The sequence below is a fragment of the Cavia porcellus genome, unplaced genomic scaffold (genome assembly GCF_034190915.1).
Source record: "Cavia porcellus strain 051 isolate PalLab524CR breed Dunkin Hartley unplaced genomic scaffold, mCavPor4.1 scaffold_29, whole genome shotgun sequence".
Classification (NCBI taxonomy): domain Eukaryota; kingdom Metazoa; phylum Chordata; class Mammalia; order Rodentia; family Caviidae; genus Cavia; species Cavia porcellus.
In genome coordinates, this window is record NW_026947512.1 from 3,768,826 (window position 1) to 3,795,015 (window position 26,190).

Below are 26,190 nucleotides of genomic sequence, written 5' to 3' on the forward strand. Positions count from 1 at the left end.
TTTAGATGGAGCTTCTTCAGAAGTGGCTGGAGTGTGTGTGATTGATTCACGGTTTAATGCTAGGACTAAGGATGCTGGGATTGAGGGTAGGTGATAGCTGGATCAGTCTACTGATTTGATTGGCCTGCAAATCAGTAGATTGAATAAAATATATGGGACAGAAAGAAGCTTATCTTTCCTCTCTCCAGTGTTGCTTTTGCTGTCCTCTGCTGGCTTTTTGCCATATGTCACCCTGCCTTGGAGTCAGCTGATTATGGACTGAAACATTAACAAACTAAATAAGCCTTAACAAGCTAAATAAGCCATAATAAGCTAAATAAGCCTTTCCTTCTTTTGGGTGTTGGGTATTTTGTCTCAGCAATGAGAGAAAAGTAACTAAGACACACAGTGACTCCTGGTGAACTCGGAGGCCTCCCCTGAGAAACACACCAGTGGAATGCAGCAGTGGACACAGCAGACTGCGATGTCATCTGGGTTCAGACATTCCCCAGGAGAGGGCTATTGGCTGAGATCCATCTTGGAGAGGAGCCAACTGAGGTTGGAACTCAGAGCAGCTAGAGGCTGGCATCATATACTGGCTCCCGGTGTCAGGCTTGAGGTGAAACCAATTTCAGGTTGGCAGGAGGTCAAGGAGCTGAGTTCAACAGAAAGTACACAGTTTTGCAGGCTGAACAAATCAGATTCCAGCCTCATAGCTAGAAACCAGCCAGACCACACCCAGTTCAGTGGAACCATAGGTGCAGGCTTGCTGGGATTATCCACTATCTCACCATAAATCTACAGCTGGTTTTCTGGGATTAATCAGTGTAGCTCTGGACTCTGCCTGCTTTGTCTAGCAGAGACAGCAGAGACATGCCTTCCAATGGACATTTTTTAAAATTTTCTTTTTTTTTCCTGTTTTGGTTTTCTTGTTTCTTCTTGTTTTTATATGAATGTGAACACAGTTTCTATTTTTTTGTTGTTGTTATCCTGTTCTGTCCTTTTTATTTCTTTTGTTTTTACTACTTAATACCACCACTTTTACTTATATTGGGTTGAAATTTTTGTTTTTGTTTTGTTTTCTGAGGGAAAGTCTCACTGTACAGTCCAGGCTTCATTCCTCTTGCTTCAGCTTCAGAGTCCCAGGATCACAGACTTGGACCACTGCACCTAGCAGTAATATTCCTTATTATATATATCACAACTCTTCTAAACAATGAGTTCTGGGTTGCAGAAGAGGATTTATTTTTTTGCACCTGTCCATTAAGTTTTAGATCACAAGTTAAAAAGAAAGAACAAACAAACAAAAACAACACACACACACATACAAGTCCACTGTAGTTCTTAATTTCTTTCTTCTCTCTTTTCCTCTAGTTTCCCAAAGTTTGTGTAATCTTCCTTTGTTCTCCAGTTTTGCTTCTAATGTTTTTCTCTTCTTCCATTCCTCTAACCCCTTTAAACTTTTCTCCCCTGAGTGTGAAATTGCCATAATGAGGGCATATTTACTGAATACAATTTTCTGGTTTGTTTTAGATTTTATTTTATAACCACAAATATAGTTCATACAGTTAAAGGTGGCAAATTAATAGTTACCACAGTTTGTCATTTTCTAGGCTATATCTGATGCTATTGTTATTGCTGATTGTACAACTTTAGTCAAGGTGACATACTTGTTCTAACCAGTTGTTCTTCTTGGTATGCCAAGACAGAGACGGCCTAAGTGTCATAAAAATACAATAGGCCAGTGCCAAAGAAACAGGGGCTGGACCAAATAGGCAACAACTTCTCCTCCCCAAAATATTGAAGAGGTGGGATCTTACAACCTATTCAACCCAAAAGCCAGATATACCTGGAAGAAATTTCTGAGAAGTAGTTATTTCCTAAGGATAGTAAATACTAGCAATAAAACTGCTTGCCATAGCAATTTACAAGCATCAACCCAGAAATTAAACTTTAAAAAAGATAGAAAAGCAAGAAGACACTTAAGCAAGATGAACCCTAGATTTCCAGCTTGCCAAAGGCAAACCCAATGGGCAATGAGGAAGAACAGTTTCAATGCCACTCACCTTGACTCTGAAGTGTTAACAGAAGAGTAACAGAGAATCTGCACAAGGATCTAGAAAATATTAAATCAGAAATAATTTCTCAGATAAACAAAGAGATAGTAACCATAATGAAGGACATGGTTAGTGACTCTAGAGCAGACAAAGATTTTAAACATAGAAGAGTTAGGGGATTGGGGATTTAGCTCAGTGGTATAAGCACCTGCCTTATAAGTGCGTGGTCGTGAGTTCGATCCCTGGTATCGGTAAAAAAAAAAAAAAAAAAAAAAATAGAAGAGTTAGCCGGGTGTGGTGGCTCATGCCTGTAATCCCAGCACTTGGGAAGCTGAAGCAGGAGGATTGTTGCAAGTTCAAGACCAGCCTGGGCTGTAAAGTGAGCTCGAGGCCAGCCTGAACTGCATAGTGAGACCCTGTCTCAAAAAAAAAAAAAGAGTTTAGGAAAACGATGGAAACCATGAATACCCAACAACATGGAAAAGAAAAGGAATCCATGAGACAGATATCCAGGAGATTAACTATTACATGTATACTGTAGAATGAGCCAATATGAGGACAGAATATTCGATGTAGAAGATATGATTATGCTTCAAGATTATTGGAAACCCAAAATCGAGTTCAGTCACCCAAGTATTGTAATCTTCTTTCTAGTCTTCCTCACAATCCAAACAGTTACATTTGTAATCCCATTGAGACATTATTGGAATCACAGCTGGTAAATTCCAATCTACCATCACCAATGCAACCCATGACAAAAGACATCAAGACATATTCCAAGTTAAGGGCAGCCAAGGGGACCCAAGTTCATTTCCTGTGAGGACATGTGGACAAAGGCCTCGATCCTAGGCCTCCCAGCATTTATTATCTTGTGAAGAAAGGGAGGGGTCACCCAGGGATGAGTGATAGTCAAGATGTTGGGGATTACTGAGTAACTTGAGCTGGCTGGCCAGGTGCAAGGATGGCATCTCTGTAATTTGCAGAGATAAAGACATGCAGAAGAATCAATTTACATAACCTGATTAAGGTAGCAGTAGAATTGCTTTGGGGGGCTACTGCTTTGGTTTTGGATATGCAAACTCTGTGCCCTGAGGAGTCATAGCCTCTTATCTTGAGGCTCCTACCCAGTTGACATTCCCAGAACAAAATTGCTCTATGTCTTGCCAGCTCAATCCTGTAATGTGGAGAGCACCATGTGAGGAAACAGGACTGTCTGATGGCTAGACTTTGCACACTAACAGTTTGGCTAGCCTTATTTGCAATGCTTAGAGCCAATTGAAGAAAGAAGGAAATATCCTAGCCAGTCTTTCACATATCAGTATAAGGAAATGAGTCCCCAAGTAATCAAAGTCACAGCAATTGTTTTGGATTCAAAGGGAGACACTGCAGTTGTCTCCCACAATGATCATGAAAACAAAGATTTCCTAAGAATAGCAAGGGACCATAAAAAATCAACCCAACAGCTGCTAGGTGATGGAAAGAAGAATAACGTAAGATTGATTAGAGTCAATGAAAAATAGGAGACAGCACAAATGACATAAAAACCCTGTTCACAAAAGTCATTGCAGAAAACTTCCCAATCAGGGAATAAGAATTTGACATATAGATAACTGAGGCATATAGAAGTACATAACCATGATAAAATAAAGTCTAGATCAAGGCATGTAATAGACAAGAGTCCAGAAGACAAGAACAAATATTCAAAGCCGTTGAAGAAAAGAAATCATCTATAAAGAAAAGCCCATTAGAATCACAAGACACAAACTTTCAAGTCAAGGAGAGCTTGGAGTGAAGTATTTCAAGTCCCGAAAGAAAACAATCTCCAATGTAGGCTGATGCACCCTGCAAAACTATCTTTCAAAACTGATGGAGAAATAAAATATTTCCATGACAAAGAACACCTAAGGAAATTTATAAATACCAAACCAGCACTCAAAAATGTTCTGAAGGACATTTTAGAAAGAAATAACAAGGACTACAATTCCATGAATCCCAACAGAATGAATCCATCAAGCTAGGCAACTAAACAACAGGGAAAAAGGGAACCAACAACAAGAAAATAACATGACAAGGATAAATCAGTATGTATCAATTATAACCATTAACATAAATGGTCTCAATTCACCAATCAAAAGAAGCAGACTAGCAGAATGGATCAAGAAGCAAGATCTGAGCCCGGAGTGGTGGCTCACACCTGTAATCCCAGCATTCCAGAGGCTGAGGTGGGAGGATCCTTGTGAGTTCGAGACCAGCCTGGGCTACAAAGTGAGTTCAAGACCAGCCTGAACCGCATAGCAAGACCCCGTCTCAAAAAAAAAGACAAAAAAAGAAAAAAAAAAAAAAAAAGAAACAAGATCCAACAATATGCTGTGTACAAGAAGCACATTTAATTCAAAAAAATTCATAGAATTCATAGACTGAAAGTCAAAGGATGCCATGTGACATGTGCCAATGTGCCACAATATGCCATGTCACAATATGCCATGTGACAGGAACCTGTCACCATGGAAAAAAAAGTGACGATATGTATTCTATTTGCTGAAAAGTGAATTTCAAGGTAAGACTAAGAAAAAGAAGGTCCCTATATCTTTGTAAAGGGAATGACCCAAAAGGAAGAGATAATAATCATAAATATATATATATGCATCAAATACTAACATACTTAACTATATAAAATAAGTATTAACAGACATGAAAAATCAAATAAGCACAAATACAACTGTAATGGGGGGGGCTGTAATACTCTGTTGTCACAAATAGATCAACTAGACCAAAAAAAAAAAAAAAAATCAAAGAAACATCAGAACTGAAACAAACTTTTGAACAAATGGACTTAGTAGATGTCTACAAAGTGTTCCACCCCACCACAACAGAATACACATTTTTCTCAGTTGCACAAGGAACCTTCTCCAAATAGACTACTTACTAGCTCATAGAGCATACATAAGTAAATGGAAAGGAATTGAAATTATCCCATGCATATTATCAGACCATAGTGCAATGAAATTGGAAATCAGTGGCAAAAGAAACCACAAGAACTTCAGAAACATATGGCAACTTCACAAACATGGAAATTAGATGACATCTTCCTGAACAACCAATGGTTCACAGGTGAAATTAAGAAGAAAATAGATTCTACAATTAAATGATAATGCTAATACTGTAGCAGAAAATGCCCTCCAGCCAGTCTATTAGTTGCCTAGGCACCTCCAATCTACTTCACTTCCTGTTACTGGTCCTGTTACTTTTGTTTCTTAGAACTAACTGGTCAATGTCATGCATAGCTAGTCACTATGATGCATATTGTAAGAATCAATCAGGGCTGGGGATTTAGCTCAGTGACCTAAGTGCCTGCCTGGCAAGCACGAGGCTGTGAGTTTAATTCCCAGTACCACCAAAAAAAAAAAAAAAAAAAAAAAAAAAAAAGAATCAATCAAAGACAGATAAGTATTCTGTTTCTGTACTTCCTGCTTACAGACTATATAAAAATGCTAGCCCACCACTGTTTAGGGCTTGATATCTTGAGAATGATACTGATTAAGTACCTTGCTGTCAAATAAATCTGCCTCCAAATCCTGGATCATATTTCCAATATTTCTGTTGCTGTTGCATTATAACAAAATGGAATTTATGGGACACAATGAACGCAGTCCTATGCAGAAAATTTGTAGCGGCGAATTCCTGTATCAGAAAAACAGAGCAAGCTCAAATAAACTAATGTTGAACCTGAAGCTTTGAGAAAAAAAAAAAAGAACAAGTCGATCCCAAAAACTTGTACTTGGGAGGAAATTAAAAGATCAGAGCAGAAATTAATGCAATGGAGACTAACAAAACAACATGAATCAATGAATTAGAGTTGGTTCTTTGAAAGATTAAATAAAATTCACAAACTCTTAGTCAACCTTATCAAAAAAAGAAAATACTCAAATCCATACAATTAAGAAAATGGTGAAATCACTATAGATCTTGCAGAAATCCAGAAGATCAGTATCTACTTTGAGAAACTTTATTCTAATAAGATGGAAAACACAGAAGAGATGGACAGATTCCTAGATACATATGAATTACCAAAACTGAAACAAGAAGTTATAAAAAAATTTTTTTTCTTTTGGTACTAGGAATCAAACTCATTTATCTATTTTTGGTATGGGGAATCAAACCCATGACCTTGTGCATGCCAGGCAGGTGCTTATGCCCTTGAGCTAAACTCCTGGCCCTAGGAACTGAACTCATGACCTCATTTGCCAGGCAGATGCTGTGCTTCTGAACTATAACCCTGGCAAAACTTCTAAATAACTCAATATCAGTCAATGGAATTGAAGATGTAATTAAAAATGACCAAAAAAAGAAAGTCCAGATCCTGATGGATTCACTGGTGAATTCTACAAGAAATTTAGGGAAGGCCTAATGCTGCTACTTCTCAAACTTTTAATGACACTGAAAGGGAAGCAATACTCCCAAATTCACTCCTGGGCTAATAAGCTAATCTGGAAATAAGACGATTATTCTGCTTCATCTGGGTGTACCTAAAATAATATAGGGCCACTTAAATTTGGAAGGGAAAATGAAGCAGAAGGGTTAGTAGAAGAAAAAACAAATTAATTCCTGGAAGCAAGTGTAACCCTAATTTCATTTTATTTTTATTTTTATTTTTTTTTCTTTTTCCTTTTTATCGGTACCAGGGATCGAACTCACGACTGCCTGCTTGCACGGCAGGCGCTTATGCCGCTGAGCTAAACCTCCAGCCCCGTAACCCTAATTTCAATACCAGAGAAGAATTCAACTAAGAAAGTCAATTGCAGTTCAGTCTCTCTAATGAACATAAATGCAAAAGTCCTCAATAAGATACTGGCAAACAGTATGCACAAAGCTTTTGTAAATAAAGAGAGGAAGAGGGATTGAACAGAGTAGAGGGGAATGGAGAAAAAAAGCCAGAAATATCATATACATGTATAAAATCCCTATGAAGAATGCTATCATTATGTATATGAAAAATGTACCAATAAAGAGAAGAGTTGGAAAAAAAAGGAGTGCAACAAATCATGAAGAAAATTACATAAACTTGTCCAAGTAGGCTTCATCTCAGAGATGCAGGGATGGTTCAATATATGCAAATTGATACATATCAACAGAGCCAAGGACGAAACCATATGATCATCTCAGTAGATGCAGAAAAAGTGTTTGACAAAGTCCAATACCCTTTCATGATAAAAACCCTACAGAAAATTGGAATAGATGGACTTTATTTCAATCTGATAAAAGCCATGTTTGACAAACCAGCAGCCAGCATCATAATAAAGGGACAGACTGAAAGCTTTAATTCTAAAATCAGGAACAAGACAAAGAAGTCCACTGTCATCACTCTTATTCAATATAGTTCTGGAAACATTAGCCAGAGCAATTAAGAGAGAGAAACAAAAGGAGTAAGGATAGGAACAGAAGATAAATTATCATTATTTGCAGATGATGACAATGTATATAGAAGGCTTCAAAATCTCTACCAAAAGACTTTTAGATTTAACACCCAAATTCAGTAGCATAGCTGGATACAATTTCCACACTCAAAAATCATGGCCAGGAGTAGTGGTCTATGCTTGTACTCCCTGGACTTGGAAGGTTGAGGTAGGAGGATTGCCATAAGTTCAAGGCCAGCCTGGGCTACATAGTGAGACCTTTGTCTCAAGAAACAAACAAACAAAAATTGATTGTCTTTTTGTACATGAATAACAAACTCACCGAGAGAAATTAGGGAAACAACACTTTTCAATAGTATCTAAAAATGAAATATTTAGGAATCAATCTAACAAAGGAAGTAAAAGACCCCTACACTGAAAATTAAAGTACTTGAAAAAGGAGATTGAAAGATTCCCTTAGCTCTTGGGTAAGAAGAAACATTATGGTGAAAGTGGGCATACTTCCAAAATTGTTATAAAGATATAATGCCATCCTGATCAAAATTCTAACAGCATGTGTCACAGAATTAGAGAAAACAGTCCTAAAATTCATTTGGAATGAGAAGAGACCTAGAATAGCAAAATGCAATTCTGGTAAAGAAAGGCAAGACAGGAAGCATCACAGTCCCTGATTTGAAAGTATACTACATAGCTACTGTGATAAAAACAGCATGGTATTGGCAAAAAAACAGACCCAAGGGTTAATGGAACAGATTAGAAGATGCAGAAACAACTCCAAACATAGTCAGCTGCCTTTTTTTTTTTTTTTAAACAGGGTCTTGCTATATAGGTCAAGCTAGTTTTGAACTCATTATGTAGCTCAAACTTGCCTTGAACTAGCAGTGATCCTTCTGCCTCAGACACCTGAGTGCTGGGATTACAGACATGTGCCACCACACCCTGCAGCCAATTTATGTTTAACAAAGGAACCAAACACCTTCATTGGAAGAAAGACAGCTTCTTTAATAAATGGTGCTAGAAAAGATGGCTTTTACATGCTGAAGATTAAAAGTAAATCCATATCTCTTACCATGCACCAAACTAAAACTGAAATATCAAAGATCTAAATATTAAAACAGAAACAATTGATTGGAAGATAGAATAGATAGAACTCTTGGAGACACTGGTGTAGGCAAAGACTTCATGAACAAAACCTTGGTTGCACAGGAGATATCACAAATAATCACAACTGGAAAACTTACTTTATTTTATTTTGTTTTTTTGTCTTTTTGAGACAGGGTTTCACTATGCAATATAGGATGGGCTTGCACTCACTTTGTTTTTTTTGTTTTTTTTATTTTATTTTTTTATTTTTTTTTTATTAATTTTTATTTAAGGAGAAAAGAAAAGAAAGCAAAAAAAAAAACAGTGAAGGGGTACAAGTTATACAGATTTACAGAATAAAAAAATGCGCAGTAGGAGATCACTAGTTAATGGATTACATATTGCCATCTTAGAAATAATTAAGTCACAAAATTAAAGCATTGTAGAGTGGACATTCCAACAATGATACTGCAAACAGTTCTGTTCAATGATCCAATAAAACTCTGTGCTATCATTTTCTATCTTATACATTTAAATATACATGCAGTTATATAGTTTAGAGCACTTTCTTTTCCTCTCTTTTGTACAGTGACTATTACACATTCTGGGTTTCATTGCTCCCACGGTTCTTGTTGCTTTTTTGGAAGAGAGTAAAACCAAATGTGACATAACAGAACAGAATCGGTCAAGTCAAAAGGGTGGACATAATAGATAATATAAAAACATAATACAAGGTGATCAACAATGGTTACCATAATGCCTCCTGCTATTTCTAATAGAATTGCCTATATCATTAGTTGTAATACAATTGAACAAAACCGTAAAGAATAAAACCGACAAAACCAAAACATTGGAGATATTGTAGGTCTTCAAAAGTAGATAAAAGTCAACGAGAATGGGCGTTATAATGAATCTCATTATCTTCTCAGCTGATACCTAAACTTTCGAACCTGATACTATCCAGCAAAACAGAATAGAGGAACCTCAGTCAAAAGCAAGATGGTGAGAGTAATACAGGGCTTCAAATCGAGATAATAGAAAGTCAAAGTGGGTTACTATATTATATCCTGCTATATTTTTCCCTTTAATTAAGTGGATAAAAATAAAAAAGTAAATAATGGAGTGGAGATTGAGAAAAAGGAGGGCATAACAGCGAAACAGGGCAGATCAAAACATAACCATTTAAGCAGAATAGTGTTTCCCCACCAGCTAATCCTGACCCCAAAAATAGTTACCATATTGACTCCCTCCCTGAAGTCCTTGAGTACAACTTCATATACTGTAGCATTAAGTATATCAAAACAATGTGAATCCATTTAAGAGAATGACAGCATTATAGAGCATTTAGAATCGACTAACAGAAAATGAACAATGGTCTCTGTATAATCTCCTTGTCTTTAAAAGGTTTTTCCTTATACTATCGTACATAACAAAATCCAATAAGATACAACCTGTTTAGACCATTGGAGACAGAAGAACAAAAGCTAGATGAGACTTCAAAACAAGATGGTACTAAATCAGCATTACCTATTAAAATGTCATTTTCTCCAAAAAAAAGCTGTTCCTATCATCCAATCTTCTGTCTCATTTCTGTTGAGCTCTTTTTCTGTCAGTAGCTGTCAGTTTGTCTTCTTCATTTTGTTCTCTGCTCCATTCGTTGTGGCCTCCCCGCCCCTATTTCTGGGTTCTTTGTATTTTTCTTTTTTTAGAATATCCTGCAATACTTTCTGTAGGGTTGAATTGGTGGTTGCAAATTCCCCCAGTTCCTCTTTATCCTGGAAGCACCTCGTTTTTCCATCAATTTCCAGGGACAGTTGTGCAGGATATCTCAATCTTGGCTGAAGATTATTATCTTTCAAAGCTTGAATTATTTCTCCCCATGCTCTTCGTGATTTGATGGTTTGTGAAGAGAAATCTGCTGTAATTCTGATGGGTCTTCCCTTGTAAGTGATCTGTTTCTTGTCTCTTACAGCTTTTAATATTCTGTTCTTGTATTGAATTTCTGGAATTTTTATTATTATATGCCTGGGTGTTTCTCTGTTAGGGTTGTAGGTAGCTGGGGTCCTGTATGCCTCATACATTTGAGTATCTTTACCTTTTGCTAAATTAGGAAAATTCTCCTGGATTATTTCTGTGAGTAGCTTTTGTAGTTCACTTGTTTGTGTCCCTACTTCTTCTTTTATGTTCTTAATCCTTAAGTTATGGCTCCTCTTATCATCTTCTTGTCTTTGTATTATTGCTGTGTGTTTCTTTGTTATTTTTAAGAAGTTTTTCATTTCATTCTCCCATGTTTCAAGTCTGCCCTCCAATTCAGATAGTCTGTCCTTAGTTTCTTTCAAGCTGTTATGCCAGTCTTGGGTAGACTTCTTAATTTCTTGATAGTCCCTTTGCACCTGCTTCACATACTCAATGCTTTCTCTGTTTTCTCCATCAAGCAATTCTCCCCTCTTTTTCTGTTCTTCCATTCCACCATCTGCTTTTTCCTGGGTGGTGCTTAGCATTTCTCTAACTATTCTGCATACTTCTAGCTTCAGGTCATTGATAACTTCATTCCTGAATTGGTCTATAAGGCTCTCTAAATGGCGCTTGATATATATTGGTGCAGTGTCCACTATTGCCTGATTCTCAGGATTGGGGGTCGAGGAGCCTTTTTTGTTGCTTCCCTTCCCCATATTTTCTGTTCCTTATAAAATGTAATCTTACACAGGAGGCCCGGCTTCCCTGCCTGTCAGCCACAGCTTGATCAAATTGCGCTGGCTAGTTGTTCCCGCTCACCGCTGCGCCCCAGGGAGTTGCGGAGGAGGCAGCCTACGCGGGAGTCGGTCGCTCCTCTGGGCCACCGTCAGGCTCTGGGATCTGGGTTAGGCCAGCCTATGGAGTCCGCGAGCAACGTCCCTCCGGCCAGGTACCTTTCACCAATCCCGTCCGAGAGGGAATCGTGCGGCTGCAGTTGCCACCGCGCCCTGCTCTTACAGGACTGCCCGCGCCCAGAAAAACCTCCGCTGGAGTCAAACTGCGGTAGGGAGTCAGTTCCTCGCTCACCTCGCCATCAGTCAGCCTTCCTCCCTGTCCGTCGCGTTTCCGACTCCGTTCGGAGACTCCCGTTCCCAGAGCTCGGCAGTCGCGTCTCTCCTTGCCAAGCCGCTGTGGACCAGGCGCCGGCCTCCGGGCGGGGCGGGAAATCCAAACCGCGGTTTCCGATGGCGCGGGAACTACTCCCGTTCCCAGAGCTCGGCAGTCGTGTCTCTCCTTGCCGAGCCTGAGCCGCTGTGGACCAGGCGCCGGCCGCCGGGCGGGGCGGGAAATCCAAATCGCGGCTTCCGATGGCGCGGGAACTACTCCCGTTCCCAGAGCTCGGCAGTCGCGTCTCTCCTTGCTGAGCCCGAGCCGCTGTGGACCAGGCGCCGGCCGCCGGGCGGGGCGGGAAATCCAAATCGCGGCTTCCGATGGCGCGGGAACTACTCCCGTTCCCAGAGCTCGGCAGTCTCGTCTCTCCTTGCCGAGCCCGAGCCGCTGTGGATCAGGCGCCGGCCGCAGGGCGGGGCGGTAAATCCAAACCGCGGTTTCCAATGGCGCGGAGTCGAGCCTCCACACCGAGATTTTTCTGTTCCTATTTTAGCGCCAGGACTGTATTCCAAGTTGGATTCTCTCAGCCCAGTTCGTTCCTGAGTCAGCAGAGCATATCTCTACTGGTTCGTATCTCCTTAGTCCGCATCATTCCTGGCCTCTGAGCCGAGCCTTTAGAGAGCGTTCAGTAGTTGCTGCTGTCTGTCCGCCATGTTCTCTCCGACTGCCCCTTGCACTCACTTTGTAGCCCAGGCTGGCCTCGAACTCGCAGCAGCAATCCTTCTGCCTCAGCCTCCCAAGTGCTGGGATTACAAGTGTGTGCCACCATGCCTGGGAAGATCTCATATTATTAAAAGGCTTTTACACAGTAAGAGAAACCACTAACAGGGTGAAGAGACAACCGATAGTGTGGGAAAATTTTTTTGCCAGCTGTTTCTCAGACAAAGGACTAATACCTAGAGTAATAACCACAAATCAGACCCCTCTGGCCAGGAATTGGTGCAAGTGAGTGCCTGTCAAGCAGGAAGTCATCAGTTTGATTCCCAGCACACACACACACACACACACACACACACACACACACACACACACACACCAGGCCCCTTCTCCCAATTTAAAGACCCGCTCCACAAATGGGCATCTGAAATGAACAGACACTTCTGAGATGAAGTGTTATGGAACATGGGCCAAACATGGGAAGAAACAGCCCTGAAGAGGTTAAGGTTTATTAAACCAGTGAGCTTTTGACTAGGATCTCTCAAAGAGCCAGAGCCCTTTCCTTTGAGGTTTTGGGGCTTTTAAGGGGAAAGTGAGCAGGCAGGTCCCATAGGCAGATTGGGCACATGTGATTGGAGGGTAGGGTGACAGCACGAGCTGTTGAAGGAGTTTAAACATTTCAGGTTACATCATCAGGCTATCAGTTAGTTATATAAAGCCTGGGTTGTACAGAGGAAGGAGTGTCCTGTTACATTTTAAACTACATTGTAAATCCATCAGTTACACAAGGGCAGTAAAGGTGGACTTGCACAAAGGAAGAAGTGTTCTGTTATCAGGCCTCAAGACATAACCATTTGCTCTTGGTGGGCATCCCAGGCAGGCTTCTATTTAAAATTTTAACTGTCCCCCTTTGGAAGAAGTGGAAATGTCAAATAAATATTTGAAAAAATATTCAACCTCACCAATCATTCAAGAGATGCACATTAAAACAACACTGAGATCCCATCTCACTCAAGAAAGAACAGCTAGGGGGAAGAAAGAATCCTTTTCCACTGTTGATGGGAGTGTAGATTGGTGCAACCACTGTAGAAATCTATGTGTAGATTTCTCAAAAAACCAGGACTAAATATTCCATTTGACTCAGATACTTCCATTCATGATATCTTCCCGAAAGAATTAAAAGCATAATACCACAGAAATATATGCACACCCATGTTTATAGTGGCACAGTTTGCAATAGCCAGATCTAGGAAACAACCCAAATGCCCATCAACTGGTGAGTCGATAAAAATATAGGTTTTTTTTTTTTTTAAAATACAATGGAGAACTACTCTGCCATATAGAAGGATAAGTCTGAGACATTTCTAGGCAAAATGGATGTGTCGAGACCGTACACTTAAGTGAAATGAATCAAACACACATGTTTAAATACTACATTGTTCCTCTGGTGTAAGAAACCAAAAGTATAAATAAGGACCAAAATATACAATAGATATGGGAAAATGAGAAGAAAATGTTCAAATGGGGAGGGAAACAAAGGAGCGAGAATAGGGAAAGGAAAGAAGGGATAAGAAAAAAGAGAAGAAAAAAATGGAAACAAAGCTTTTGTAAATAAGGAGGGAGGCAAAGTGGTTGAGCAGGGAAGGAAATGGGAAAAACAGCAGCAAGACAGATGGGGAATGTTACCATTATGAACATCTAAAATGTACCAATAAAATAAAAAAATATAAAAAATATTTAAATCCCTTCTCAGTACTGAAACCTTTGCACTGAGCTACATTTGTAAAATTTTTTCCTTCTTGCTATGTCACCCAGAAAGGGCTTGAACTTGCAGTCTTCCTGTCTCAGCCTTTCAGAAGGCTGGAATTATTACGGGTAACTAAATTAGATAAAAATTAATATACAATCAGAAAGGGGGTGGATTCTCAAGGAAGTCAGCAGAAAAATAAAGACATCTTTATGGCTAGAGGCCAGGGATATAGCTCAGTGACACAGTGCCTGCCTAGCAAGCTCAAGGTCATTGGTTTGATGTCAGATATCAAAAACAAACAAACAAAAAACAAAAACAAAACAAAAAAAGAATTGTGGTTGGAGGGGCATCTGTCAAAGACCAGGCCTCAAGATGAAGATGTAATGACCAGACCTACCTGCCTGGGGTAAGTCAGGATTTATAAGAGAAAAGATTTAACACAACATACATAATTTATAGAATTATTTTGTAATATTCACCCAAAGAGTCAAGCGCAAAAGAGTGTAGGAGGTCTGAACACACACTAGGACAAAGAATCCAGCTGGAGGCCGAGAGCCCACGGCAATGTCTCATGCAAGTCTGTATCAGAGATCTGCACTGGGAAGACCCAAAGGTCAGTGGTGGAAGTTAGAAAATATGCGCCAGCGAGATGAAGGACCTGTGCCAGCAGGCTGAAGGATCTGCCAGTAGGCTGGAGCCAGGAAGTGATCTCCCTCAAAAAGAACTGCAGCCGTCCTCAGTGAAAATGAGGACCTGAACTATCCCAACAATGTGAACAACTGAGTTTATTTCAGGAAAATCAATGTGACAAGCTTCTCTAGGAGAATCAACAGGGCACCAACTCTCCCTCCAGTTCTTTTTAAGTTATTGGCCACATCCTCCAGTGGACCCTCTACATCCAGCGCCACACTGATTCAGGTCAGCCATGTGTTACAAATTGACCATTAGTTAATCTGCCACACTGCCTCCCAGGGGAATTAATACTATAATTGGTATCACCTGTTCCAGAGCTAGCCATCAGACACCCAGGTGGGTGATTAGAGCACCTATCTCTTCCCAAAATGCCTTTGTTATTTCCATGTACCCTTAGTACATGACCCACTTTTCTCTTGGCACAATACTTATAATCTTACTTGTTGATTATAGTTTGACACACATTGTACTTAGCTTGTGAATTTGTTCTATAAAACATTCTTAGAGTAGTGGATCTCAGTGGCAGCCCAATTTTTGTCTCTCAGGAGCTATTGCTCAATAAACCTACTCTTAACCTCTTTTGTTTCTTAGAATTCATTCTTTGATTTTGGGGGACACAAACTAGCATATCTGATATCTAGCGGGTTGGCTGTTGTATTTTCCTCTATATCATGATTATTAATGTGCAATATACCATGCCTGGCCAACACTTACTCTTTTTTTTTTTTTCTTTTTGAGACAAGATCTCTCTATGTAGTTCAGGCTGGCCTTGAGCTCACCTTGTAGCCCAGGCTGGTTTTGAACTCACAATGATCCTCTTGCCTCAGCCTCCTGAGTGCTGGGATTACAGGCAAGAGCCACCACGCTCAGCTTCTTTTTTGTTTTTAAGACAGAATCTTGTTATGTAGTCCAGGCTGGCCTTGAACTCACTGTAGCCCATGCTGACCTCAAATTCCTTGCAATCCTCCTTCCTCAGCCTCCAAGTGCTGTGATTACAGAAGTGTTCAACCACGCCTGGCTCAGTTACTCTTAAAATCAAATCTGAGGGTGTAGTTCATTTGTTTACTGTGTACCTCACATGCACAAAGCCCTGATCCACAGCACTGCAAGGGTGGGGGGAGTAAAATGTTTAAGGAAAGAAAAATGAAAATATCATTTCTTTTGTACCTATAGGGTGCTGAATAGCATGTGCCTTACAATCAGTAATGACAAGGGAAACTCAACCGACATAACTGGATTGCAAGTATTCTAGAAGATAATGAACACAACAAAAGTACCAGCATATTCAGAGTAAATTTTTTATAAGTGAATCTTTATAGTCTAAGGATTAAGGTGGATTTTGTTACCAACTTGCTTCTTAATTTAGGTTCTGCATCTGAGACTCAGAGCCCCCAGGGGATTATATTCCATAAGTAGCAACACTTTGGTAAGTTGCCTCTGGCAACTAGCACTACAATCTTCCTTAATGTTTTGCAGAGGAAGCCTCAAAACATGCTCCAGAAGTCCATTTTAATGTTTTGCTGAGGAAGCCTCAAAGCGTGCTCCAGAAGTACATGAAGTGGACAGATTTCAGTAAAACTCTCACACATTCTTAGTAGATGTCAGGTTAGCAAAACAGCACAGGACTGGGTAGGAATTTTCTTTAAGCCTAATTAAAAAAATAGGGGTAGATAATGTTAGCTCAGTAGTAAGAATGAGCATTTACCTAGCATGTGTGAGGCCCTGAGCTCAATCTCCAGGACCATAAATAATTAAATTAAAAATAATTGGGAATTGAGACTGTAGGCCATTTATAATGATCAAATAGTGAAAGGTCGGTTGCAATTGGACTACTGAACACTTCACATTAAACAACTATGGATGAGTTCTCTTAGTTCCTGAGTTTTGTGGAAAATAAGAGATATACTTTAGAGAGCTCGGTATGGTGGTACATGCCTGTAATTCAAGCACTTGGGAGACTGAGGCAGGGGGAATCACCGTGAATTTGAGGCCAGCTCAGTCTTACATAAGTGAGTGCAAGGCTACTCTGAATGATATAGTGAGATTCTGTCTCAAACACACACACACACACACACACACACACACACACACACATTAGATTTACTCTGTTGCCTGAGTGAAAGGGATGGGGAGGAGCCAACAAAGCCTCTGGCATTTGTTACTCCTGCTAATCTAACAGGCTGAGGTACAGTTTTGGGCCAAGAGAGTAGGATTTTTATAACAGTTACATTTGAAAACATGCTGCGAAGCGGAGGAGGTTTTGGTCCATCATTTAACTCTACTCAAATAAGCAAATGGTAGAGGCCTGGGGAATGAAATCTGCGTGCCTGGTACCAGAACTAAGACTTAGTGACCTATAACTGTTTTGTGAAGGACACCCCGGTGACACCTGGGCCCACTCAGAAACTTTTGAACATCACTTTGTAGGAATGCAATTGTTCCAATGTTAGTGTGTGCACTGCTGAAGTGACACTTGTTGTACCCTAAGAAAATAGCTTTGTTATATGTGTATTATAGCAAACCTGTATAGGGGCTTACTAAATGTGTTTGTTTTATCTTTTTTCCCTAACTGATATGTTAAGGGACCTAATTGATCTGTTGAGCAACACTCTCCTCTGTAAAGAATTGCAAAAATCTCACCTAATTGATATGTTAACCATTGTTGCTCTCTACAAACTACAGAAGCTGTGCTAAAACAAGCTAACAAGGGTTGTTAATCACTGCTAGGAGCCTCTATTCTCCGCTAAAGAGCTAAGAAAAACTAGAATGGCAATTAATTTACATTTGTTTAAAGTAACCTGCTTGTGTGCAGAGAGATTTGCGTGTGAGTTTAACCCTTTACCCTGACCTTGACACATTACCGCCGTTTTCTGTTCTGTATGGCGCCTTATTGCCTCCCTCTCCCCTCACCTATCTATCTAGGCCATAAAGAATTTGGGTTTCTGGTGACCTCCCCCTGACCCGGTGATGATCTGTTGTAAAATGAGCCTGCCCCAATTTTAAGAACTGCTTAGCTTAAAACAAATTACCGGGTAATACTATGGCCCAAACCCCAATCGGTGCTTTCCTTTTGTTCTGTATATATCAAATGAGTTAGATATCAGGTCTTCGTAAAACTTAAGTTCCAGCGTCTCATAACTTGTGACCCCTTCGCACTCACTAGCGAAGACAAGCTGTCCTGAGATAATTAACTGTCCACTTTCTTCTCCAAATATTGCTGCAGACGTGCCACTCTGAGATAATGTCAGTCTGCAGGATGAAAATAATTTTTAAAAAACACCAGAAACTCCCTAGATTGTCAGAGCTAAATAGACAGCAATACAGTTTCCAGACTCGGGTCAACAAGTTTGATGGCTCTACAGGTTTCTTTGTTTCTCTCCCCCCCGCCCTTTCCTCCAGCCCCTTTTTAAAGTCCTCCCTGCAGCTTCTAGGGGACGGTCTCCAAATTGGCTCCCGGAGACTGGTCGCCAGGCCTGAAAATAAAGCCTTTGCCACTAAATTTTCGGTCTCTTGCCTCCTTGGATTTTATACCGGGGCTCAAGTTATAACATTTGGGGGCTCGCCCTGGATGGAAGCAAGACCCCAGACTCATTTCTAAACATTTGAAAGTAAGTGCTCTGGAGGATTTGTTTGGGCCGCGGTCAATTTGTAATTTTGAGGGGACGCCCTCAATTTGGGAGCGGGAACCACCCAAGGACAGAGTCAGTTGGTTTGTAGGACAAATTCTGTCCATTTGTGACTCTGCCCCGGGTGGGGAACAGCTCCGTTTGGAAGGGGACGCCCTTAATTTGGGAAGTGAAACCTCCTGAGGACAGAGTCAATTGGTTTTTGCCATTTGTGACTCTGCACCGGGTGAGGAACCACTCTGTTGGTTAATTTGTTAATTCCTCCAGATCCCAAAATTTGACTAATTTTTGGGCAAAGGCCATTTTTGCTGCAGCTTGTCTCGTCTTGTATGTCTGTTTGTTTGTCCATTTGTTCTAATTGTTCTCCTTTTGGTTACCCTAAATCTAACAGAACATTCTCTCCTAGGAACCCCTTCTACGAGCCCAGAATGGACAAAGGGATTGCAGTGTTTTTGTTCTTTAAAATTGTTTGCCTGTTTGGATTTGTTACTAACTTAGGGGCTTGTTGCCCATTTCTGTTGCAGGATCCATATGGCTTATTAGATTCAAGCTTCATAATAAGAAAAATTATTTCCTTTAGCTCACCAAACTGTGCAAAAAGCACCCTTTGTTTATGTCTTTAATGTTGTGGCGCCTTGTTTAATATGTAAGTCTTCAACTGATTGCTTGCAACCTTGGCATGCCTTTTAAAAGGAATATTTTTCTTTCTGGTTAAAAAGTAAATATATGTGCACATATATGTGTATATTTATGGTTTTTAAAAATCATATCAACTTTACCAAGTAAAAACCAGGTCATACTGTAATTGAGCCAGTTAAAAGGTTATAGCTTTAAAAAAACCCAGCATTTTAATGTGGTAAAAAGACATAAAATTAATTAAATATGTTTTAGACTACTAAAAGGTAACTTCAAGGGTTTTGTTGAGAGTTTTAATGTTGTCTGAGAAGCGAAAAAAAAAAAGATAATTGACTGGTGATAGTAAAAAGGAGGGACAAAAAAGGTGGTTTGTCTTCAAGTAAAATGTCTGCTGTGCCAAAATGTAAAAAAAGATAAAACTTAGAGGTATATTATAAGTTATAAAAAGCTTGAGATGATATAAATTTTGTCTTGGTTTATAGTACTGAAGACAACAGGTTTGACAAGAAGTAAATGTGTTCAAAGTTTGACAGTATTAGATCAGTTTTGATAGATTTATTTATAAGATTCTAAACCTTTGCTGCAAAGTGTTTCCATTAATATGAGATTATAGATGATAATAGAGATAAGATATAAGTTTTCACATGTGCTGTGGACCTCTGGGAGATTATATGGCACAATTTTGTTACCTATGAAAAAGCTTCTTTTTGTTAAGTATGTAATTTCAGTAAAATGATGGCCTGCCAGGTGGCACCCTGGGACAAAAGGTGGTGTGCCATCCAGATAAAGCCTGCTCTCTGGTATGGAATGCCAAAACCATGTTGTCCTTTTGTCCCAAGCCGATTGGACATCCAGAGGTAAGGAGGTTTCCCTAGTATCGCCAGTTGGTCTCTTTGCAACTCAGTCGGCCCCACATGTTAGAAAAAAGATTACAAAGGTTTGAGAGTTTAAAAAAAAAATGCCCCTCAGCCAGTTGATAGAGATAGCACAAAAGGTCTTTTAAAACTAAAAAAATTACCGTCTACTGGGAAATTTGTCCAGCGTACCTGAGTCCTCACAACTGACTTAGAGTTAAAACTGTTGGGCAAATGGAATCAGGAGATTCCAGAAGTCTGGGCAGAAGACAATCCTCCAGGGATAGCAGTCAGCCAAGTCCCCCTTCTGATGGAGCTCTTACCCCAAGCATGCCCCTTCTGCTTGTGACAATGCCCGATAAGCCTGCAGGCCCGGAAAGGGATTTAAAGTCCACATGCAGAGGCTAAGAGACAATGATATTCTCATTCCTTGTGTCTCTCCCTGGAACATGCCCTTGCTTCTAGTCACTGAAGCCAGGGACAAATAACTATCGCTCTGTACAGGATCTCGGAGAGTTAATACATGAGTTCTGAGTCTATACCCAACAGTGCCAAATCCTGAAAACACCTGGTACTCTGTTCTGAACCTGAAAGATGCTTTCTTCACTTTGCCACTTACTCTGGTGAGTCAACTCCTTTTTGCCTTTGAATGGACTGACCCAGATACGGGGGTAAAAAAACAGCTGACCCGGACACATTTACCTCAGGGTTACAAGAACTCTCCCACTCTTTTTGATGAGACATTAACAAGAGATCTTTTAAAATTTAAAAAAAAAAAAAAACCACCCTGAGATAGTGCTCCTCCAGCACATAGATGACTTGTTAATAGCCTCGACCCCCACAGAAGCTTGTAAGCTTGTCAAGAGACAACTGAGAAACTGTTAAAGACTTTGGGGCAATTAGGCTATAAAGTCTCGACTAAAAGGGCACAATTGCGCTGTCAGGCTGTGACTCATCTGGACTACAAATTGCAAAAAAAAAAAAAAAAAAAAAAAAAGGAGGATTTTGTCCAAAAAAAGTGTCCAGGCTATATTGCAGATCCCATTCCCAGAAACTAAGAAACAGGTGCGCGAATTTCTGGGAGCTGTCAGATACTCCAGGCTGTAGATTCTAAATTTTACTGAAACAGCTCACCCCCTGTAGGGCTCCCTTAAGGAAAAAACTCACTAAACTGGACTGATAAATATAAACTGGACCTTGCGGCAGCTCAAGTGGGCCTTGACAGAGGCCCCAGCCCTGGGACTCCCTGATGTTACCAAGCCATTCACCTTGTTCGTAGATAAACTCAGGGGCATTGCCAAAGGAGTCCTAACCCAGGACATTGGCTCTTGAAAGAGGCCTATAGCCTATCTTTCCAAAAGGCTCAATCCAGTATCAAGAGGGTGGCCTCCATGCCTAAAATTCTGGCCGCTGTGGCAATGCTACTTAAAAGAGGCAAAAAAAAAAAAAAAAAAAAAAAAACCTCACTTTTGGACGGAAGATTTCTGTAGTGACCTCCCACAGTTTAGAGACTCTTATCAAAACCCCTCCTGAAAATGTGAGTGCTAAAATCTCACACTATTAGGCCCTGCTCCTAGACCCAGAATTGATAGTTTTCAAGACTTCTTCAGTTTTAAACCCAGCCACCCTTATGCCTGACAACGACCTGAGAAATTTCACAGATGGAAGCAGCTTCATCCAGAACGGCAGAGGCAGATGAGTGGCTGGGGCAGCAGTGACCACCAAAAGGAGGTACTCTGGGTTAAGCGGTTAGAGCCTGGCATCTCTGTCCAAAAGGTGGAGCTCATTGCTTTGACTGAGGTACTAAAACTAGCCACGAAAAAGAGGGTAAACATCTATACAGATAGTAGATATGCTTTTGCTACTATACATGTACATGGAGCAATCTATTAAGAGCGAGGTCTCTTAACCTCGGCCAGGGCAAAGATTTAAAAAAAGGGGGGGTGGCTCCACAGATCCTAGATTTGCTGGCAACAGTCTGGCTGTCGGCAGATTGCTGCTATTCACCTGAGGAAACAATTTGGCAGATCAGGCCTCTCAAAGAGTAGCAATCACATCAGAGGGGCCAGCCGAGAAAGTAACTGCTCTGATGCGAGTCCCCCCGACCTTGTCAAAACCAGTCTACACAAAGAAAGACTGCACTGGTTGTTGTGAGCCATCTAACAGATTCCAGTCCCTGTGACTAAAAGACAAGTGCAAAATTTCTAGGAGCCACAGGACTGATCCAGAGTTTGGGACCCTGGCAGAGGTCTGTTGTCTACCTTTCCAAGACACTTGATTCTGTAACAACCAGATGACCACCCTGTCTGTGGTGATTTCCTCAGTGGCCCCCTCATAAAGGAAGCTTAAAAATTGACTTTTGGACACAAACTCTTGTTTCTTCCTGTTCCCTGGAGACTCTCATCAAGGCCCCATCAGACTGCGGATGTCTAATTCCTGAGCCATACATTATCAGGCACTATTTCTGGAAACAGCGGCTTCAAACTCTGGCTACTTTGCTGCCTGAGGATGACCCCTCGTTGCCTCACTACAATTGTACTGAGGTCATTGATCACCTCACGGGACTTCGACCTTATCTAGTGGATAAGCCATTATCTAGAGTTCCATCCTACTTCTCTGATGGAAGCAGCTACGTCTATCAAGGTAAGCGGGTCTTGGGAGCTGCCGTTACACAAAATCTTAGGTTCTATGGGAACAAATCTTAGAGCCAGAGACATCAGCATAGTGGGCTAAACCCATTGCCCACACTGAGGCCTCAAGTTGTCTTTATCAAAAATGGGGTTTATTGTCTTCTGGAGTCAAAGGATTAAATTGCTCCCCAAATTTGGACTTGTTGGCTGCCATTTAGATGCCAAAGAGAATGGCTACTATCCGCTGTATAAGCCATTGGGCAGAAGATGATCTTGTTATAGAAAAAAATAATTTGACAAATGCCACCTTCCAAAAGATAGCCAGAAAGCCCCAAAATCAGTGGGGATTGAGATAAGCTTGACATTACTGCTGATCCCACCTATTTTCTTTGTCAGAGCCCATTTACACTTAAAAAGACCAGCATCTGGCAGCTCAACTTCCAAGAGATTCCCGGGGGCTAATATCAAGCTAGCCCAGTCTGTGAGCTTCAGATGCCCTCAGTGCCAATTGGTAAATCTAAAAGTACTGCAACAAATAAAAACCACTGGTTATCGTGAGACTATGCCTAAAAACACTAAAAAATAGATTTTACAAAAATAAAAAGCCTAAAACTTCAAGGATATAAATGTTATAATGGTTGATACTTTCATTAGATGAGTAAAAGCATTTTCTACTTAGTCTGAGTCAGCTCTGATAGCAGTTTCCCTGATTTGGTCTCCCTTTTTATCCATGGGGTCCGACAATGGCCTGGCTTTTATAGCCTAATAACTCAAATTAACCTAAGCTTTGCAGATCAATTAAAAACTCGATTGGGCTTACCAGCCTCAGAGTTCAGGAGAGATAAAAAGATAAGTTAGATTTTAAAGACTATAATTACTAATGGCCTTAAAAACTGGCGAAAACTGGGTAAGTCTCTTTTCCTTCTGCCCCTTTGTGTGCGTGATGCATCCCCTATGTTGCAGATATTTCCTCTTTTGAGGTTTTATATAAGAGATCTTCCTCTTATCATTAAAGGTTTCTAAAAATTAGCTGATTTAACTAATCAAGATCTTATTAAGTCTCCCCCAGACTCGTTAGCCAGCTCTGACTTCCATCCACTGGTTATTTCGCTGCTGCCCACTGCGAGCTAAAGAGCCTAGGCACCTGGACAAGCGACCTCACCATAAATCACTTGAGCTGCAATGGACTGTCAAAGTAGCTGAAAGCCTGCCTGGATTCAACGTTCCCACTGCAGACAGGTCCCAGCTTCAAAAGACCATTAGCCTGCGGATAAATAAACTGTCATTTCTTCCAAGGACACTTTAAAGCTTAAGATTGTCTAATATAACTGATAATTTTGTGTTCTCCTCTTTTGTAGAGACCCCTAAGATGCCTCTGTCTGACTTAAAAATTGTTACTTGCATGATAAAACAGAGTAAATTTAAATGTTGGTTTTCTTTCTCCTTTTGGTTAACAGCTTTAATGACAGCTACAAGACCTTTGTTAATCCTCCTACTGGGCCTTGTGTTGTAAACAAGTTGATAAACTATGTCAAAGTTCTTAAAAACTTATAATTTTAAAGACACATACAAGGTTATAAACAGATGCTAAAGAGTCAATGATTTGACACACTGACTAAAATCAGTGGGGAATGTTGTACCCTAAGAAAATAGCTTTGTTATATGTGTATTATAGCAAACCTGTATAGGGGCTTACTAAATGTGTTTGTTTTATCTTTTTTCCCTAACTGATATGTTAAGGGACCTAATTGATCTGTTGAGCAACACTCTCCTCTGTAAAGAATTGCAAAAATCTCACCTAATTGATATGTTAACCATTGTTGCTCTCTACAAACTACAGAAGCTGTGCTAAAACAAGCTAACAAGGGTTGTTAATCACTGCTAGGAGCCTCTATTCTCCGCTAAAGAGCTAAGAAAAACTAGAATGGCAATTAATTTACATTTGTTTAAAGTAACCTGCTTGTGTGCAGAGAGATTTGCGTGTGAGTTTAACCCTTTACCCTGACCTTGACACATTACCGCCGTTTTCTGTTCTGTATGGCGCCTTATTGCCTCCCTCTCCCCTCACCTATCTATCTAGGCCATAAAGAATTTGGGTTTCTGGTGACCTCCCCCTGACCCGGTGATGATCTGTTGTAAAATGAGCCTGCCCCAATTTTAAGAACTGCTTAGCTTAAAACAAATTACCGGGTAATACTATGGCCCAAACCCCAATCGGTGCTTTCCTTTTGTTCTGTATATATCAAATGAGTTAGATATCAGGTCTTCGTAAAACTTAAGTTCCAGCGTCTCATAACTTGTGACCCCTTCGCACTCACTAGCGAAGACAAGCTGTCCTGAGATAATTAACTGTCCACTTTCTTCTCCAAATATTGCTGCAGACGTGCCACTCTGAGATAATGTCAGTCTGCAGGATGAAAATAATTTTTAAAAAACACCAGAAACTCCCTAGATTGTCAGAGCTAAATAGACAGCAATACAGTTTCCAGACTCGGGTCAACAAGTTTGATGGCTCTACAGGTTTCTTTGTTTCTCTCCCCCCCGCCCTTTCCTCCAGCCCCTTTTTAAAGTCCTCCCTGCAGCTTCTAGGGGACGGTCTCCAAATTGGCTCCCGGAGACTGGTCGCCAGGCCTGAAAATAAAGCCTTTGCCACTAAATTTTCGGTCTCTTGCCTCCTTGGATTTTATACCGGGGCTCAAGTTATAACATTTGGGGGCTCGCCCTGGATGGAAGCAAGACCCCAGACTCATTTCTAAACATTTGAAAGTAAGTGCTCTGGAGGATTTGTTTGGGCCGCGGTCAATTTGTAATTTTGAGGGGACGCCCTCAATTTGGGAGCGGGAACCACCCAAGGACAGAGTCAGTTGGTTTGTAGGACAAATTCTGTCCATTTGTGACTCTGCCCCGGGTGGGGAACAGCTCCGTTTGGAAGGGGACGCCCTTAATTTGGGAAGTGAAACCTCCTGAGGACAGAGTCAATTGGTTTTTGCCATTTGTGACTCTGCACCGGGTGAGGAACCACTCTGTTGGTTAATTTGTTAATTCCTCCAGATCCCAAAATTTGACTAATTTTTGGGCAAAGGCCATTTTTGCTGCAGCTTGTCTCGTCTTGTATGTCTGTTTGTTTGTCCATTTGTTCTAATTGTTCTCCTTTTGGTTACCCTAAATCTAACAGAACATTCTCTCCTAGGAACCCCTTCTACGAGCCCAGAATGGACAAAGGGATTGCAGTGTTTTTGTTCTTTAAAATTGTTTGCCTGTTTGGATTTGTTACTAACTTAGGGGCTTGTTGCCCATTTCTGTTGCAGGATCCATATGGCTTATTAGATTCAAGCTTCATAATAAGAAAAATTATTTCCTTTAGCTCACCAAACTGTGCAAAAAGCACCCTTTGTTTATGTCTTTAATGTTGTGGCGCCTTGTTTAATATGTAAGTCTTCAACTGATTGCTTGCAACCTTGGCATGCCTTTTAAAAGGAATATTTTTCTTTCTGGTTAAAAAGTAAATATATGTGCACATATATGTGTATATTTATGGTTTTTAAAAATCATATCAACTTTACCAAGTAAAAACCAGGTCATACTGTAATTGAGCCAGTTAAAAGGTTATAGCTTTAAAAAAACCCAGCATTTTAATGTGGTAAAAAGACATAAAATTAATTAAATATGTTTTAGACTACTAAAA

At 40.4% G+C, this 26,190-nt stretch overlaps 1 non-coding gene across 1 annotated transcript; it reads right to left on the bottom strand.

The window, feature by feature from the left end:
* Positions 1-1,157: 1,157 nt before the first annotated feature.
* LOC111758315 (small nucleolar RNA SNORA40) lies at positions 1,158-1,283 on the bottom strand. Its single transcript, XR_010044603.1, has one exon. It is a non-coding gene; the product is annotated as a small nucleolar RNA SNORA40 (small nucleolar RNA).
* Positions 1,284-26,190: the final 24,907 nt, after the last annotated feature.